Source organism: Haemorhous mexicanus, chromosome Z (assembly GCF_027477595.1).
Source record: "Haemorhous mexicanus isolate bHaeMex1 chromosome Z, bHaeMex1.pri, whole genome shotgun sequence".
Taxonomy (NCBI): domain Eukaryota; kingdom Metazoa; phylum Chordata; class Aves; order Passeriformes; family Fringillidae; genus Haemorhous; species Haemorhous mexicanus.
The window spans coordinates 59133148-59150336 of NC_082381.1; positions in this window are offsets into that span (position 1 = coordinate 59133148).

A 17189-nucleotide genomic window follows, 5' to 3' on the forward strand; every position below is an offset into this window, starting at 1 on the left:
AATAAAGTAACAGTAAGAATTTTTCAACAAGCAGAAAACAGCTAAATGTGCAAACACCATGTATACATAGAAAAGCAGAATGAAGAGTACAATACTCAGTTTCTGCTTCAGTTTTGGACTCAGCCTTCTGAAACTGTGAGAACAAGAAAGATAATTAATTTGGTTACAGTACTGACATTCAGGTTTCTTCAGTGACACCTTTTGGTCTAACTTGGTGAAGACAGAGTCTAAAATGAACAGTAAAGCAGTTACAACATTTACTCACTGGAGAAAGAAATCTGAGTTCACCAATGTTCAATACCTTTTTCCTCTCTTCATTAACTATCTCCTCCCAAATGCCTATCTACCCAACCCAAGTGATACTTTAGTTAAACCTCAATATTTTTTCCCTAATTTTATCTATGAATCTGATTTTTTTTCCTGGTTCATACTAAGATGAGCCCCTATCAATGCTACTTTAAAAAGCTTAATGGTATAATTTTTTTTTTTTTCATTTTTATCCTCTCAAGAGTGCCTAGAGATCAGCTGTGACAACAGTGGATGTTTCTATGCTATACTTTCTGTCTTAGATGTGTATCTTGGGAGAGCTCCATATTGCTAATAGGGCGCAAATAAAGGAGTTCTGTCAAGGTCTGCTAGGGTTTTAATGTCTATGTGATTCAGTACAAAACCATATAGCAATACATGCCTGGGTCCCAGATGCAGTATAGCTGCATTTGAGAAGTAATAGCCATGACTAATTCAATCAAGCTTAGAGCTGCACTGAGGCAACACTATGTCTAGTTCGAAATCTGGCTTGGACACAGGGAGTTTGAGTACAGCTGCACCACCACAGTACATAGCTATTACAAAGAACACATTTATCAAGTGGCATTTATCTCACTGGCATGTGAGTAAACCAAGTAAAATTCCAGCAGTGTCTGTTATTAGAGGAATTCTCTCCTTCAGTTTCTTCATTTGAAGGCAAATTAAAGAAACTGCTGGAACTAAAAAGATCAGTTTTTCAGATTCAAGAAAATGTATTTCATTAAATTTATGAAATGCATCAGGTCAGAATATGTCCCAAATACCCAAGTTATGCATAAGATGTATGGGCAGATTTGTTGGTACAAATGTTATAAAAATAATATAACTGTTAGCATTTCACACTGAGCTGTAAACTTGATGAAGCTGAAGCGTGTCCTAAATTCAAGTAGCACTTGGGTAAAAAGGGTGTCTAGAAATGTTTTCCTTCAGTTTCTCTCTCCTTTGCTGTCGATGATCTACTTCAATCTACTTTAAACTCTCTAACCTAGTTTTTGGTTGCTCATTTTTGTCTGATTGGTTTCAGGTGGTGGTTTTTTGTTTGGCTTGGTTTGTTGCGTTTTTTAAACAGAAAATTAAAGCCAGATTGCTGTATCTCCAGCCTGCTCTGCAATGTATGACCTATACACAAATAGCAGCTATATTTTTTTTGCTACTGTTTTTCTGGTGTCCTAGCTAGGGATGACTGGTTATTAAGGGGAAGAAGATACCTAGCAACAGAAAGTGTAAAAAATAGTCTCCTTTACCTCCTTTTTAAGAAGCCCAGTGAAACAAGATGCCGAGGCAAAGAGCAATAAAAAGTGGTCAGAGTGTTTCTATTGCAGAAGACACGACTGCAGAGGCTACAACTGTTGACATAAATTAGAGTATCTTGCAAACTGCTGTAATGTGGCTGAAACAGCCCCATCATAACTGGCTTGGCTACATCCTTTTCGGCCCTTTAAAGAGAAGGTTGATGTCACAAAGAAGTCATTTTGTAAGAGCGCAGTAAAAATCTCTGTAGACTTACACAGATTAGGAAAACTACCTTATACTTTCTGTACTATTTGGAAACATGGAAAGTGGATACTAAATAAGCAAAAAGAAGATGCAAGAATGACTTTTTTTTTAATTAAAAAGAATTAAAAATTCTTCAGAGGAAATTGTTATGAGAAATTTCAGACCATCTTCAGGGAGATTAGTAAAAATAGCTGTTAGATGGATTCTATTCATAAGCATTTCAAAGATAATAATGAGGACAGAAAATTGATTTTTAGGTAGAACAATAAAAGATCAATTGTAACAATCACAGAAAAGCATCCAAGGCTCCAGAGATATCATTCATTCCTAATTATTAATTAGAGATAATCAACTGCTATGATATTTAATTTCTTGTAAGCCAATTTGTATTTTCTATACATAAAGAAAATACTTATATGAAAGTATGAAATATGAAATATGCTATATGAAATCTAGCTCAATTCTGCACCAGTGTAGCCTCATCATTTGGGAACTGTGTACAATTCTGGGCAGCACATTATTAAAAACATATCAGGTTATCAGAGAATGTCCGAATAAGGGCATTGAAGATTGTGAAGGGCCTTGAGAGGAAGCAGTATGAGGAGCAGCTGAGGTCACTTGGTGTGTTTAGCCTGGAGGAGGCTGAGAGGAGACCTCACTGCAGTTACAACTTCCGCACTAAAGGATGAGGAGGGGCAGGCTCTGATCTTCTCTGTGGTGACAGTTACAGGACCCGAGGGAATGGCCTGAAGTTGTGTCAGGGGAGGTTTATGTTGGACATCTTTGTCCAGAGGGTGTTTGGGCACTGGAGTGGGCACCCCAAGGAAGTGGTCACAGCTCCAAGCCTGACAGAGTTCAAGAAGCATTTAGACAATATTCACACCACACATGGTGTGACTCTTGGAGTTTCCTGTGCAGAGTCAGGATTTGGACTTTGATAATCCTTGTTGACCTCTTTCCAACTCATGATATTCAATAATTCTACGATTTTGTCAAATATTATGTTTGAAATCTAACTATTCAGCAGTGAATATGCTGCTAATAATGTTTTAATCTATAATAATTTTAATCTGTAATATGGATGTCCTTTGGCCAGAAGTAATAGCAGCCTATATAATAATTGCATGAATAAATAACTGTATTTTAGGAAAAAAAAGCTCAGCAAAACTCCTTAAATGTAATACAATTATCAATACTTTTAAATGACAAAACACAATGGTTTTGGAAAGAAAAATTTATACCTATGGCAAGTACAGGCCTTTGGCAAAAATATGCCAGGTAGTTTTATGTGGGTGGAGATGTTTAAATTGTAACTGGGATTTCTGGAACCTGTTCTTCAGTGAGGTGCCAAATTCTCAAGCATATTCCAAACATGAAAATTAAGCCCTTGAAAGGCTTTGCAATGAATTCCTGTACTTGAGTGAATCCCATCTAAAAGAAGTTTTAATCCTCAAAACTACAGTCATTTGCTTAAATACTTAAGAAAGATGGCACCAGTAAATCATTACTGCCTTGCTAAGGATGAGCTCTGCAAGGTGCTGAGCAAAGTGTCACTTATGCAGCAAAGTTTTAAAGCATGTACTTAGCCACTTAACACCCTAGGGAATAAAGCCTGAAGTGACCTTTTCCCTTTCTACTTTAGAAGATCACCACCCACAGTGGCTGGTTTCTATTTTGGCAAATAGATGCAGCACTCAAAATGTACTTAGTAAAAAACTTTCTTACAGCATTCAACATTTTGATTTCCAGTTTAAGCAAAAAAAAAAAAAAAAGGAGAAAGGAAAACACTTTGAAGAGAGTACCTGGCTTCATTTCATTCTGTGAATCTGCCTAAATTCGTTCTAAGAGGTTAAAAAAATGAGGAGAAAGTCTTATTTTGAGTTGCAGGATTGCTCTCAGATTGATTTTGTTCACTTTGATGATTTGACATTTCATTTGTACAGGCTCAGCTGTTATTGAGGATGTAAAAATCTACTTGTTTATGGCCTTTTCTTTTTTTCCATTCATTATGCACATTAAAGTAAAGCTTTATTCAAAGAAACAGCAGTGTAGACTGTGGGCCCCAAGAGCAGTTCTTGAAATCACAAGTTCTAATTTTCTCTGTGACCTTGATTGTAGCTCCTAGTTGGTCTCTGTTTTCCAGCTGATACAATGAGAACATGCAGTTATAACTACGGGTTCAGCAGCCTCAAAAGGAAGAACAGGACCAGAACCTGGTGGCAAAGACCTTAAAAATAGGCTGAGTCACTGAGTGTCCTTCTTCATCCCTGTCTTTACTGGTAAACCTGTGTTCACATATCCCAGGTTTCCCTGGTGGGAAAATTTGAAATAAGAAAGACTTGGTGAAGAGGATCAGGTTTAAGAACGTTTATATTAACCAGCTAGACACAAGTCACTGAGATCTGACAGGATTCATCCTTGAGCGCTGAGTGCACTAGGTGAATCATGGGAAATTCTAAGAAAATATAAGAAGTAGCAACTTTTTTGCTTGTTTTTATGTGTTGTGGTTTAGGGTTTTTTGTTTGGTTGGTTGGATTTGGTAAGGTTTTTTGTGGCGTTTTTTTGTTTGTTTGGGGTTTTGGTTGGATTTTTTTGGGGGTTTTTTTTGGTTGGTTGGTTTGGGTTGGGGCTTTCTGTTTTTGGTTTGGGTTTTTTTGTTTGGTTTGGGTTTTTTTTTTTTTTTTTGCTCGTTTGTTTGTTTTTTGCCTTTTATTTACTTTTTAATTTTTTTACCAGTAGGGATATAACTTGCCCAGAAAGGTTGAGGAGTATCTGTCACTGCAGTTAACTAATCTCATTTGAACATCTGACCCTCCTCTTCAGTTGGCGATCTCTGTAGATGTGGGCTCACTGCAATTGGGTGATTTATCTTTCAAGGGCAAAATACAAGACGTACATTTTAAATTCTTAAACCTGGGATTGTTTTTTATATTAACTATTTGTTTTTGAGCTATAGTAGAACAGAATTTTTCAGACATGTGTAGTAGGTATTAATTATTCAATGACTAAACCAGGTTCTGAAGATATAACTACTAATTATATACTACCTTTTTCTGAACCTGAGTTTGTATTACTATTGCTTTGGCTGGTAAAAGACTTGCAAGCTTGCAAGCATACCATTATTATGAACTTCTCACAAATTGTATCATGAAAGCTGTATAAAATAGATAATGTGCTGTGTTCGACTTTGTTTCGTAATTTGAGTGAAAAACAACCCTATTACTTAATCATCTCTCCTTTTCTCCTTTAGAAGATGTCATTACAAATCTTTTCAACTCAATGAATAAGTAAAATTATATATTCAGAGTGTAAATGTTTTAAAACTCTCAAAATGTATCTAGAATAGTTTAATTGAATCCTGAAGATATGTGGAAAATGAAAACTGCTCCCAGCAAATTAATAGTAGCTCTGAATATTCAAGTAGCAGAGTGAAAAGTGCTCTTATAATTAGGATTCAATGAAAGTAAGCTGCATTTGTAGCTGTTATTCTCTGCTTTTTGTGGTACTTCTTCTAGGGACATGATTTTGTGTTCTTACTGTATTTTCCTAATGAATGGGTGCAGCTGTGCCATTTAATTCAAAGGATACATTCTTTTAACGATAAGATTGACAGGAAATATGCAAAAATGATATCTTTAAAATCTAGTTTATAAAACACATGCTTTATTCTATCAGCCACTGTTCTTTTTATTTTTTCTTACTGAGCTTTTATTCATGTTTTGACACCAAGCATAGATGTAGCTGCAATCATATAAACTGATATAAGCATTTTGATTCTTTTTTTCCGAGAAACATTAACAGGACTGCACAAAAGGAACAACTAACAAATTATATTTTGTCCAAGACTTTAAAAACGAGTTATTAAAATGATAGAAATTATATGCTTCCAGGACAATATAGAATTCACAGGGCTTTTAATAATCAAATGAAACCCAGCAGCATTCGAGGCAGAATGGGGTAAATTCCTTTTCAGGGTTATGAAAAACAAAAAAGTAGTCATAACTAGTATTCTTAAAAAAACACAAATATAATTTTTTTTTCTTACTGATTTGAGTAATTCTAATACTTTAGTAAAGGATTTGGGTGCATTTGCTAATAGATTTGTATAAGACTGTCTGTTCTAAAAATACTCTTACACAGTAGTGACTTAGCTACTGAATATCCTGAAAGACTTAATCATAGTTTTCATATCAAGTTGTTATGTCAAACATACCATTTCTACATTGAAGAGAAGGCCAAGTAAAAATATCTTTGTCTTCCTGATTGTCATTGTATACACTTGAAGTGCTGATTGCTTAATTCATGTTTTGTTCTGAATGTGGTTACTCATTTTAGGCATCTCATGTTATAGTGAACTGTCAACATTTATGAAAGGGGACCTCCACTTCAAGCAGTACTAGATCATCTCTTGTTTTTTTCTTCAAAAAATATCATTGATGGCTGAGTGCTTTATTTTAGTTTATTTCTGGTGATGAATGAATTTAGATGTGTAATTTTTTAAAATAGAAAATTATTTGAAGTTCTATGGAGAAAATATTGAATAAAAATTTATTTATTGATGTAGATGTAAATATATTGAAAAATATTCCTATCAAATACATTACTGTTTGAAAAGCCTTTATCATAACTCATAACACCACACCCACTTTCAAGAAGTAGGCTAAATTTAATTCTTTATAGTCTAATACACTCTATTTACTGTCATATGTTAGTAATAACGTCCAATCCTTTTCTCTCTGTCTCTGTTTGTCTCTGTCTCCATGTCTCTCTTCATGTGTTTCTCTGTCTCATGCTTAGCTTCTCTCTGTGTCTCTGTCTGTCCCTCCTCCTGCCCCTTCTCTCATATATAAACATCTATGGATTTGAGAATTTCAATTGGCAAGAAGCCTGAATGTGGTTCAGAAACTGAGGGTTTGTCCTTATACTGTTAGCATAGGGCTCCAGGAGCTTTTGCGTTATTGGGAAAATACGATTGCCTTCACCCCTAGCAACACTGTTTCACCATAAAACAGGAATAGAATTTCAAAATATGTATTACAATCTTTACTGAAATAATCTTAAATCTCTGTCCAGAGAATATGAAAACCCATGTGACAATGATTCAAATCAGAAAAAGCAGAAGAGAATTTTCTCTATTTTGTTGAATCACATAATCACAAAACATTTGAGGCTTAAAGGAACCTCTGAGATCTTTGAGTCCAATCTCCCTGCTCAAGTAGTCACCTAGAGCCTATTACCCCAGGTTCACCCTCCATGTGGTTTTGATTATCTTGAAGGATGGAGACTACACAAGATCTCTAGGAAGCCTGTGCTGGTGCTGTGTGATCCTCACCATTTACAAAGTATTTTCCAGCGTTCAGAGGGACTCTCCTGTGTTTCAGACTGTGCCCATTGCCACTTGTCAGGTCACTGTGCAACACTGAAAACAGCCTGGCTCCTTTTTCTTTACACCTTACCTTCAGGTATTTTTACAGACTCGCAAGATCACTGTCTGAACTTTATCTTCTCCAGGCTGAAGGGTCCTAGCTTTCTCAACCCTTCCTCAGAGATGTTCCAGTCTCTGCATCCTCTTAGTGTTGGACTTGCTCCTGTAGTTTTTTGTTCCTCTTGCTCTGAGAAGCTCAGAACTGGATGCAGTACTTCAGGTGTGGCCTCACCAAGTGCTGTCTACAGAGGAAGGATCACCTCCCCTAATCTGCTGCTCCCCAACTTTGTGCAATGCAACACAGCATCCCATCTGCCTTCTTTGTGGCAAGGGCCTGTTGCTGATTTGTGTTCAACTTGGCGCCCACCAGGCCCTTTTCTGTAAATTTACTTTCCAGCTGCATGAGCCTGAGAATATATTGATTCTTAGTGCTGCTCCTACGCAGATGAAAGACTGTGTGTCTCTTTGTTGAGCATCATGATGTTTGTTTATTCTTTCATTTACTGAAAACAATGGTATTTCAATGAGACCTTGTTTATGTTTTTTTTGAGTCTTCTCTGAAAAAAGAGTTTGAATTACCTTTTCCACTTCAATTTTACACACCTTCATCATTCCCAAAATTTTCTCCAGATATTCATTGCAAATTTTCCAGTGACTTCATTGTGTTCATAGAACATATGTTAAGCTTATAAGCAAATGTGATAGTTGCATTGCTATTATTTTGAGAATTTATTTTCATATACTCAAACACCTGTTTAAATAAGAATTTTATAATAGACTATTAAAAAAACCCAATGTAAGTCAATGTAAGTCAAGTGCAATTGCAGCAAAAAAGAAAATTCCAATTTCCGACCACCAGGCATTTCATTTTCCCTCAGCTTAGTTTTTAAACTGAAAATTTTGCATCATATGCAGAAAGTCAGCATATCTGCATAATTAAAAAATAAGGGTCACAAAAAGTTTTGAAGGAGGACATTAGTAAAATGTCACTTCTAACTGGGGAAGTCCATTTAGGATCATGATATTGTGTGAGACAGGAAGATGGAAGCATTTGGCTATTGAAAGAAATTAGGCTAAAAATGAGGTTAAATGAGTTTAAATTTTAGTTAAAGATTTTCTAGAATTTATTCTCTAAACAGTATAAATTAGGCACAACACAGAAACTTTATTAGACAGAAAGAAAACAAGAAGACATACTTTAATTTTTCCCTCGTATATATATTATATAGTTCTTTTCAAGACTGTTAAATTAAACCTGTGTTTTTTAATGATTACTAATTTTTAGCACTAACAAGAAGATTTTTCAGTTTCTTCACCCATGTATTCATTTGATCTCTATCTTCCATTTTACACAAAACAAACCACAGTTGGAATGAAAGCCCATGGATGAGAGGGGAAATGAATTTCCTCTTAAAGTAGTATGTTAGCTAAACTTAGCATGCTAGCAGTTGTTAAAACTTTTTTATTAGGCTTTTATTGTTGTTGAATTCACTGTTCTAGGAGTTTAATATCAGCAATATCTATTCATTAAATGAGAGTGTATGCTGAACATGAAAAGAAACATTCTTGACTCTCTGAGGAACTTCTTCATACAATTTTCTATTCCACAGAAGTTACAGTTTTCTGGTATATTTGAAACTATTAAAAAATTATACTACTTGGGCATAGAGTGCTGTATTGTAGTGTGAGAGTATTATAATGTGATACTGAAGCCCTTTGGAAAAGTCTGACTGGTACTTATAAGAAAACTGGCATCTGTTCAACATTTTCAGCAAGAGGAAAAGAGGAAAGTAAATAGAAAAGTCAAGACTGAGCACAAAATAGACCACAAAGAGAGACAAATAACCATTCATCTGATCAAAACATAAAAAAGCACTATATGGGAAACTCCATTAGGGATAGTGTAGTGCATTCACTCACTAAAGATCTTCAAAGACGTGGGTAGTTGCTAAACACAAGAATTGAACATAAAAAAAAAAAAAATCTTTTCACTTACTGAGTGATAGAGCTCAAATCCAACAATGAAAATCTGCCATAGCTTCAAGTCCAGGTGGGGGAAAAACTAATGACAAGAAGGCATAGTATTTGAGGAGCAGCATTTCAGTCTGTTACTTCCTTTCTGCTAGAATTAGGGTATTTTTTCTGTTCTCAGTGAAAGATCTAAGTCAAATTCACATTTTGTTCTTCCGTTAGATTGTTTTTATCATGGAAATGTAAACAGTTGAGAAGGGCAAGTTTCTGAACTGGTAAATTGACCTGCAAATAAAATAAGGCATAGATGAGTATTTGGACATTAAATAGATAAATACATATTCGTAGATGAACGTTTGGACATTGGCATTTTTTAGATTTTTTTTTTAAATAAAACTATCCTTCTTTCAAGAATCTGGTTTTGAGTTTGCTCCATGCTATTGCCATTTTTAGAGCTGCTGAAATATAATATGCAAATTCAAAGTATTCATCCAATGAGATCATATAATTCATTAAACCACTATGTAACAGTATTGTTTGACTCAAGATATTTGCCCCTTCATTTTGCTTTAGAGTGAGAAAAGTGCTATCTGAAACAGATGAAAATTTGAACATAACATTTCAGAAATGTTTTCCTAGCTAGAATAAGGTGTCAAAACTTGTTCTGAGTACAATTATGACCAAATGTTTATACAGATTAGAATGTCAGGAGCATAGATTTTCTAATTACACTGAAGTGTTAATACTCAGCTGTTTTGTGTATAAGCTGATTGGTGGTCATTCTTGATAACAGGAAGAAGGTTAATAGAATAGCCATCTTTAGAAATAAGAAGGAAATCTATGGAACTACAAGTCATTCAGCCTCACATGAGGCCTCTAGAAAACTATGAGGAAAAAATTTCAAAGACATCAAGAACAAGTGGAAGAGGCTAGTAGGAAGCTAGCCAAGGACAAATTACACCTATCTGAACCCACTGTCTTCTGAGATGAGATCACTTGTTTGATTCTTAAAAGTGTGAGAACTGGATGTCATTTACGTGCAAGATTTTTGGCATAATCTTTTATGGTCAAATTGTTATGATATAGGATGCGTAGAGGACCACAAGTAATTGTTCAGTGTTTTTGTTAACACCTGAAATAATAATAAACAGTGCAGTCTAAGTGTGTGGTCCACATCAGTTATGGTGTAAAAACTAATTTGGAGGATGTGGTTAATTTGCTGGAAGGCAGGATTGAATAACCATTTAAAGGAATGTGGAAAAGCTCAAGAAGTGGGCAAACAGGTTCCTCATGAAATTCAACAAAGGCAAACGCCAAGCCATGTTCCTTGTAGATTATATATGACCTTCACAAGTAGAGATTTGGAGCTCATCATCTGGAATGAAGATTGACAGAGAAAATTCTGGGTACAATGGTTAACAACTACTAAACAGGCGCTAGCACCGCACCCCTTGTGGCAAATTAGCCCACCACCTCCTGGGCTACTTTAGCTAGGATGCAGCCAGGAATATCAGGGAATGTAACCCGTCTTCTACTGAGAATGTTTGAGACTCTGCCTGGAGTTCTGTACTCAGTTCTGGCCTCCCCAGTGCAAGAAGCCTTGGCTTTGGAAAGACTGTCCTAAACTGTTTACAGATTTGGAAGACTTGAGCAAGTAAGAGATGAAAGATCAGTATGGACCTGTTAGTATGGACCAGAGCCTCTTTTTTGGGAGTAAGTGCTTGAGAGAGAGGGTACATATCACAAGGTAACCTGTGTTTTTACCTACAAGACCATAGAGGGTACATAAGAAAGTGGGATGGAAAATCCACCTCAGCCATTGCAGCATGGGTTGCACAGGAAATTCTTCAAGGACAGGTACCACTCCAGTTTCCAGTGGACATGCTCAGACAGAATAGGAGGGCTAATATTACTTCTAATTCTCTTGAAGGGATCTCCATACTTACAAGACATGAGGAATGAGTACTATGACTAGAAAGAGAGGGCCCCTGTACTATGACTAGAAAGAGAGGGCCCCTGCCTTCAGCCAGGTGGAGGAAAAAGACAATCAGATCTATTGGACAGTGTGAATCCCATGGATCTGATGGCCTGGCACATCAGACCTACAAGAATACAAGGCTTTGGCTGATGCCAGCACACAGCGTATCCTGAAGCCATCAAGCTATGTAGGGCCAGAATCCATGCGTATTTTTGAATGATAGGGGATCCCAACAGCTGGCTCTACTGGAATCTGAAGTGAGCCTGGCTTGGAATGAGTGGCAAAAACACCCCATTGTGACTGCTCCAGGGGTCCCATGTATCCTTGGCATAGGGTACCTCAGGGCGGGGTTTTTCACAGTCTGTAAAAGGTCATCATTGGGCCTTTGAGATAGCTGCTCTAGAGACAGAGGAAATTAGACAGCTGAATACCTTGACTGTTTTCTCAGGGGACTCTCCTGCTATGGTCAAAGAGCAATGGGTACCTGTCATTACCAGTACAGTATACCACCACCATCCATGAGATTATTCTTGAAATAGAGAGTCAGGGACTGGTAAGAAAGTCTCATTCACACCTTAATAGTTCTACAAGACCAGTACTTAACCACAGTGAAGATGAAGACTGATAGGAAAATATTGCAGCCTGAATAAGCCACATCAACACTGAATGCCACTCTGCTACACATGCTGGAACTTCAATACACACTGGAATCCAAGGAAGAAATGTAATGCCATCATCGACACTGCTAATGCATTTTTCTCCATTCCTCTGGCAGCAGAGTGTGGGCCAAAGTTTTCTTACATCTGGAGGGGTGTCCAGCATGCCTGAAACTGACTGCCTCAGGGGTGGAAACACAGCCCTACTACTGGCCGAGTGATCCAGACTGCACTGGAAAAGGGTGAGGCTCTAGAGCTCTTGGTGTACATTGATGACATCATCATGTCATTGGGGCAACATGGCAGGGAAAGTTTTTGAGAGAGGGGAGAAGATGATCCAAATCCTCTTCAAGGTTGTTTTCCTGCCCAAGAAATTCAGATTTTAGGAGTAAAATAGCAAGATGGACATTGTCAGACTCCAATGGATGTGGTCCACAAAACAGCATCTATGTCCTCACCAGCCCTCAAGAAGGAAACAGGCTTTTCTAGGTGTTGTGGGATTTTGGAGGATGGATGTTCCAGATTGCAGTTAGACTGGGAGCCCTCTCTATCATGTGACACAGAAGAAGAGCTGTGTCATGTGGAGTCCTGAACAAGAGCAAGCTTTTGAATAAAGTAAACAGGGGATTGTTCATGCAGTAGCTCTTGGGCCACTCAGGCTAGGACGTGATCTGAAAAACTGGACAGAATAGTCCTTCCTGGGGTCTATGGCAAAAGGTACCTCAAGACTCAAGGATGACCCTGAGACTTCTGGAGGGGAAGGTATAAAGGATCCAAGGCCTGTTATGCCCCAGGGGAAAGGCCTACTACACTTAACTAGACCCTGACTGAAAAAGAGAGACTGGAAGCTGTGGAGGTTGGAGCTGCCTCAGAAGTGATTTACACTGAAGCACAGCTTCTTCTGGCACCCCAGCTGCTAGTGCTAGGCTGGATGTTCAAAGGGAAAGTCCATTATTGCTACTTGGAGTAATTAGATCATGCTGATTACACAGCTTGAACAGGAATCCCTAATCAGCCAGGGATTTTGTAAGTCATCACGGACTGGCCCAAAAGTGGGCATGTTGCATTGTCATTATCACTGGAGGAGAAGAAAGAGGCATATGCTGGGAAGGGCCCACCATATAATCAGTTGAGGAGAAGAAAGAGGCATATGCTGGGAAGGGCCCACCATATAATCAGTTATCAGAAAATGAAAAGCAATATGTTATCTTTATGGTAGATCCTTCTATTGTATTGTAGAGGTACATTGAAAATAGAAAACTGCTGTATGGAATTTTGTGTAACAAGTTGCAGAAGTTATTGAGGGACAAGGTGAATCAAGTCACATTTCAGAGCTCAAATCTGTCCAGCTGAATTTAGCTATCACTGAACAAGAGACATGGTCAGCGTTCTACCTCCACACCAACTTACAGATGGTAGAATATACTCTGTAGGGCTGGCTAAACCAATGGAAAAGGAGCAAAATTGTCAGCACAGGTAAACCCATCTGGGCTGCTGAATTGTGACAAGATGCCACTGTCCTGGTAGAGAAGTTAGATGCAAAAGGATATCATGTAGGCTCACACATACCGAAGTCAGGCTGCTGAAGAGCATTGCAACAATGGGCTGGTGCATCAAGCTGCCAAGATCAAACAAAGTTAGATCTGGGTTGGTAACACTAAGGTGAATAATTTCTGCCTTGGTGGGCTGATGATGCCATCAAGGAAGAGATGCAGCACACAGACAGGCTTGTGATTGAGGGGTGGACTTAACCATGGCCACTACCTGCCAGGTTATCCATACCTGTGAAACATGCACTACAATTAGGCCAAGAGGGTAAAATCCCTGTGTATGGGTGACAATGTTTGAAATATAAATATGGGGAGACCTTGCAGAATGATTACTCCACACTTACACAAACCTGCCAAGGCAAGCACTGCATGCTTACAATGGTGGAGATAACCACTGAATGGCAGGAGAGGTACCTCCTGCCATTCACTGATTATGGTGGCCTCCTGCCACCACCTGGAACTCCATCTTGGGCCTTGAAAAGCAAGTCCTGTTAGAACATGGCAGCCCAGAAGGAACTGAGCTGGACAATGGGACTCATTTCAAAACTACCCTGAGGACACCTGGGCCAGAGAGCGTGGTATTGAGTGGGTGTGTCATATTCCCTGTCATGCACCAGCCTCAGGGAAAATTGAAGTGTCAAATGCCAAAAATCACCTTGAAAACACTAGGCAGTAGGACCTTCAAACATTGGGATCTACATTTAAAAAAGGCCCCCTGGTTAGTTTATACTAGAGGCTCTACTAATCAAGCTGGCGTTGGGTACCACAGAAGAGGATATGGGAATGCATATGGTGTGATGCATATGGGAAATGTGTTAGGCAAGGCAGTTTGGACTAGTACTGCTTCAAGCAAAGGCAAACCCATCTGTGGGATCTTCTTTGCTCAAGGACCTGGGTGCACTTAGTGGGTAGAGCAGAGGGTTGAGGAATCACAATATGTACCTCAGGAAGATTTGACTTTTGTGTGGGAGCAGTCTGCAGTGTTGAATTGTATGTTGTTACTGAATGACACTGCTACTGCATGCCATAACTACCACGGACAATGAGGATGGACTGCTCCAGGTACACCAGTCCTGAGTGCCTGATGAAGTTCTCAACCACTCAACAGCAAACCAGCCCTCCTGCCCTGGATGGCATCTAGGATGGATAGAACCCGCTGTCATGGACTAAGTGATTTCAACGGATACCTCGGAGGGATCACTGTGGAAATTAAATGTGTGCTGGTGTGTAGGTAGGTAGGTGGGTAGGTAGGTAAACAGGTAGATAGATAGATAGATAGATAGATAGATAGATAGATAGATAGATAGAGATAGATAGATAGATAGATAGATAGATAGATAGATAGATAGATAGATAGATTTTTGTGTGTGTATATATATATATATATATTAGTGTATATATGTATATATATTTGTATACATTTGTATATATGTAAATAGTTGAAAGGTGTAGGATCTGCGCATGACATAAATAGTGTAGCATAAGGGATGGATAATATCCTGGTTCTGCTCATGACAAAGTTAATTTTTTGCAGTAGCCATGATGGGGAGTAGATCCATGGGTCATGTGGGCATGGCCAGGAGGATATTCTGCATCAATTTACCTCGTTGCCTTGGGCAGGCATAAGGAACTCTGGCTTCCAAGAAAAAGGTTATGGCTTCTGGTTGAGAAGAGAATGGCAGGATGGGGGAAGCCATTGTGTATTGTCACCTGGGGTCTGCAGTGAGCTTTTTTGTACGTGAGGCACTCTCCCTTTTGTATACTTTTGTTATTAGTATGGTCACTTCTATTGTTTCTTTTCTTATCTCATTGGTGCTTCCAGTAAACTGTTCTTATCTCTGCCCAAAATCTTTACCTTATGTGGCTCAAATTCTTAACTCCATCCCACTGTGGTGGGAAGAGAAGGGAGAAGGAGAGCAAGAGACTGGCAGCTGGGTTTGGGAAAGTCTTGGTGGGGACACTGAGCTAAAGTAGTGGTGTGTGGTGGACAAATGCAGGGATGGGTACTCAGAGAAGCTGTGGAATCTGCATCATTGCAGATATAAGAATATCTCTATCTGGTGATGTAAGAATATCTGCTCACTCTTGGACTGGAGACAGTCTGAGCCACCTGGCCTGGCTTACCCTGCTGCATGGAGGAAATCAGAGTAGATGAGCAACAGAGGGCTATCTTCTATCTTGAGCTACACTATAATTCTATCATCTGTTCAACATTTTAAGACTAAAGAAAAAAGAATTGTGTTTCGCTGCCCAGGATTCATTTCCTAGTACAGGTCTGTAAGTTTTAGAAAGCTATGGTTTTCCTCAAATTGCATATTAAAAATGAGATTATGATTATGCCAACATCCTCACAGAATATCTATTAGAGAATATCTACTTTCTGATGTAAATGAATTTTGTTTTTTTCTGATTTCAAGTCTACCATAACTTAGCACACAGAGTTACCTAAAATATTTGTCAAGGAATGTAAAAATGAGTCAGTCATACCTGATTCTCAAGAAGGAAAAATATCTTCGTATTTTAGTCATATGTCCTGTAATTAGAATGTTAAAAAAGAGATGTGGAATGACTGATGTTTACTAGACTGATTAATATTGTTTTTGGGATCTCAGAATAATCAAGTGCAGTTTAAATTTAATTGCAGAATTAGAAATAAAGGTAATATATATAATTCTATCAGTGCTTTCAAGGTTTCTGAAAGCAAAAAGTTATAACTTTTGACAGTTAGGGCTACAGCTTTGACAACTAGTGGGGCTTTTTATTGTTTACAATACCCTTTATTGTCTGTAGGAACTGAAAACTCAGTAAGCATTCAGGTCATGTATAATTGTTTATCTACCCTTTTATTATAACTATTATGATAAAAAATAGGAATATTTGGTTTCTAAACTTTCTCTTCTTATTAGCCTTTATGGTGAAAACTGCTCTAGCCATACCACTTACATTAGATATAATTTGATATACATACTGTATTCTTTTGCATCAAACAAAAAGCTCCTCATATTTTGCTATATATGGTTTTTCAAAAGTGTCTCTAATGCCACAGAGAATATTAAAACTACTAAAATGTTGATTTTACTGAAATAATTTTAATGATCTGCATGTGACTGTTCTGGATAATTTAAATGATGCAGTGGATAAAAAAATTATTAGTCAAACATTTATGGATTTTTTTTTCAACCCTCTCATAATGTTGATTTTTGTCAGACTATGGTATTTCATTTCCTACTCAATCTAAATCATAATGTCTTAATTTGTCTTATTTCATATATTCATGAGGTAATGGTAGGAAATATAAATTAATCTTCAGTAATTTTAAATTCGCAGCAATGTCAGACTATTGACTTCCATATCATATTCATCATTAAATTGATTACTGTATTTGAAAAAAGTAAATACAATAGCAAACAGTTTATTAGCTATTGCTCCATTTTTTAATTTTCATTCCAGTTATAGGAAAAAAAAGAGCAAATACAGTGTAGTTTGTTATAGAATTATGAGGAGCTAGAGTTTATCTGAAAATATTTTCATTAAATACTGGTCTTAGAAATAAGATGGTGTTATTGTACTTTGTAAAAGACATAGGACATTACTTAAAAGATACAGTGTGTTCAGGGGTTTTAGTTTTCTAAGCAAAATAAGTTTGTCAGCATCAACCCTGTACATTTGGCCTTTTTGACCTAGTTCATATTTCCACTGAAGTTAATGAGAAACCATACTACTAGCAGAACATGCAAACTTAGGTAACTCACGATGAGGATAAAATTAATTCTGGATTTGTAAAATTAAATTTGGATCTGAGAAAT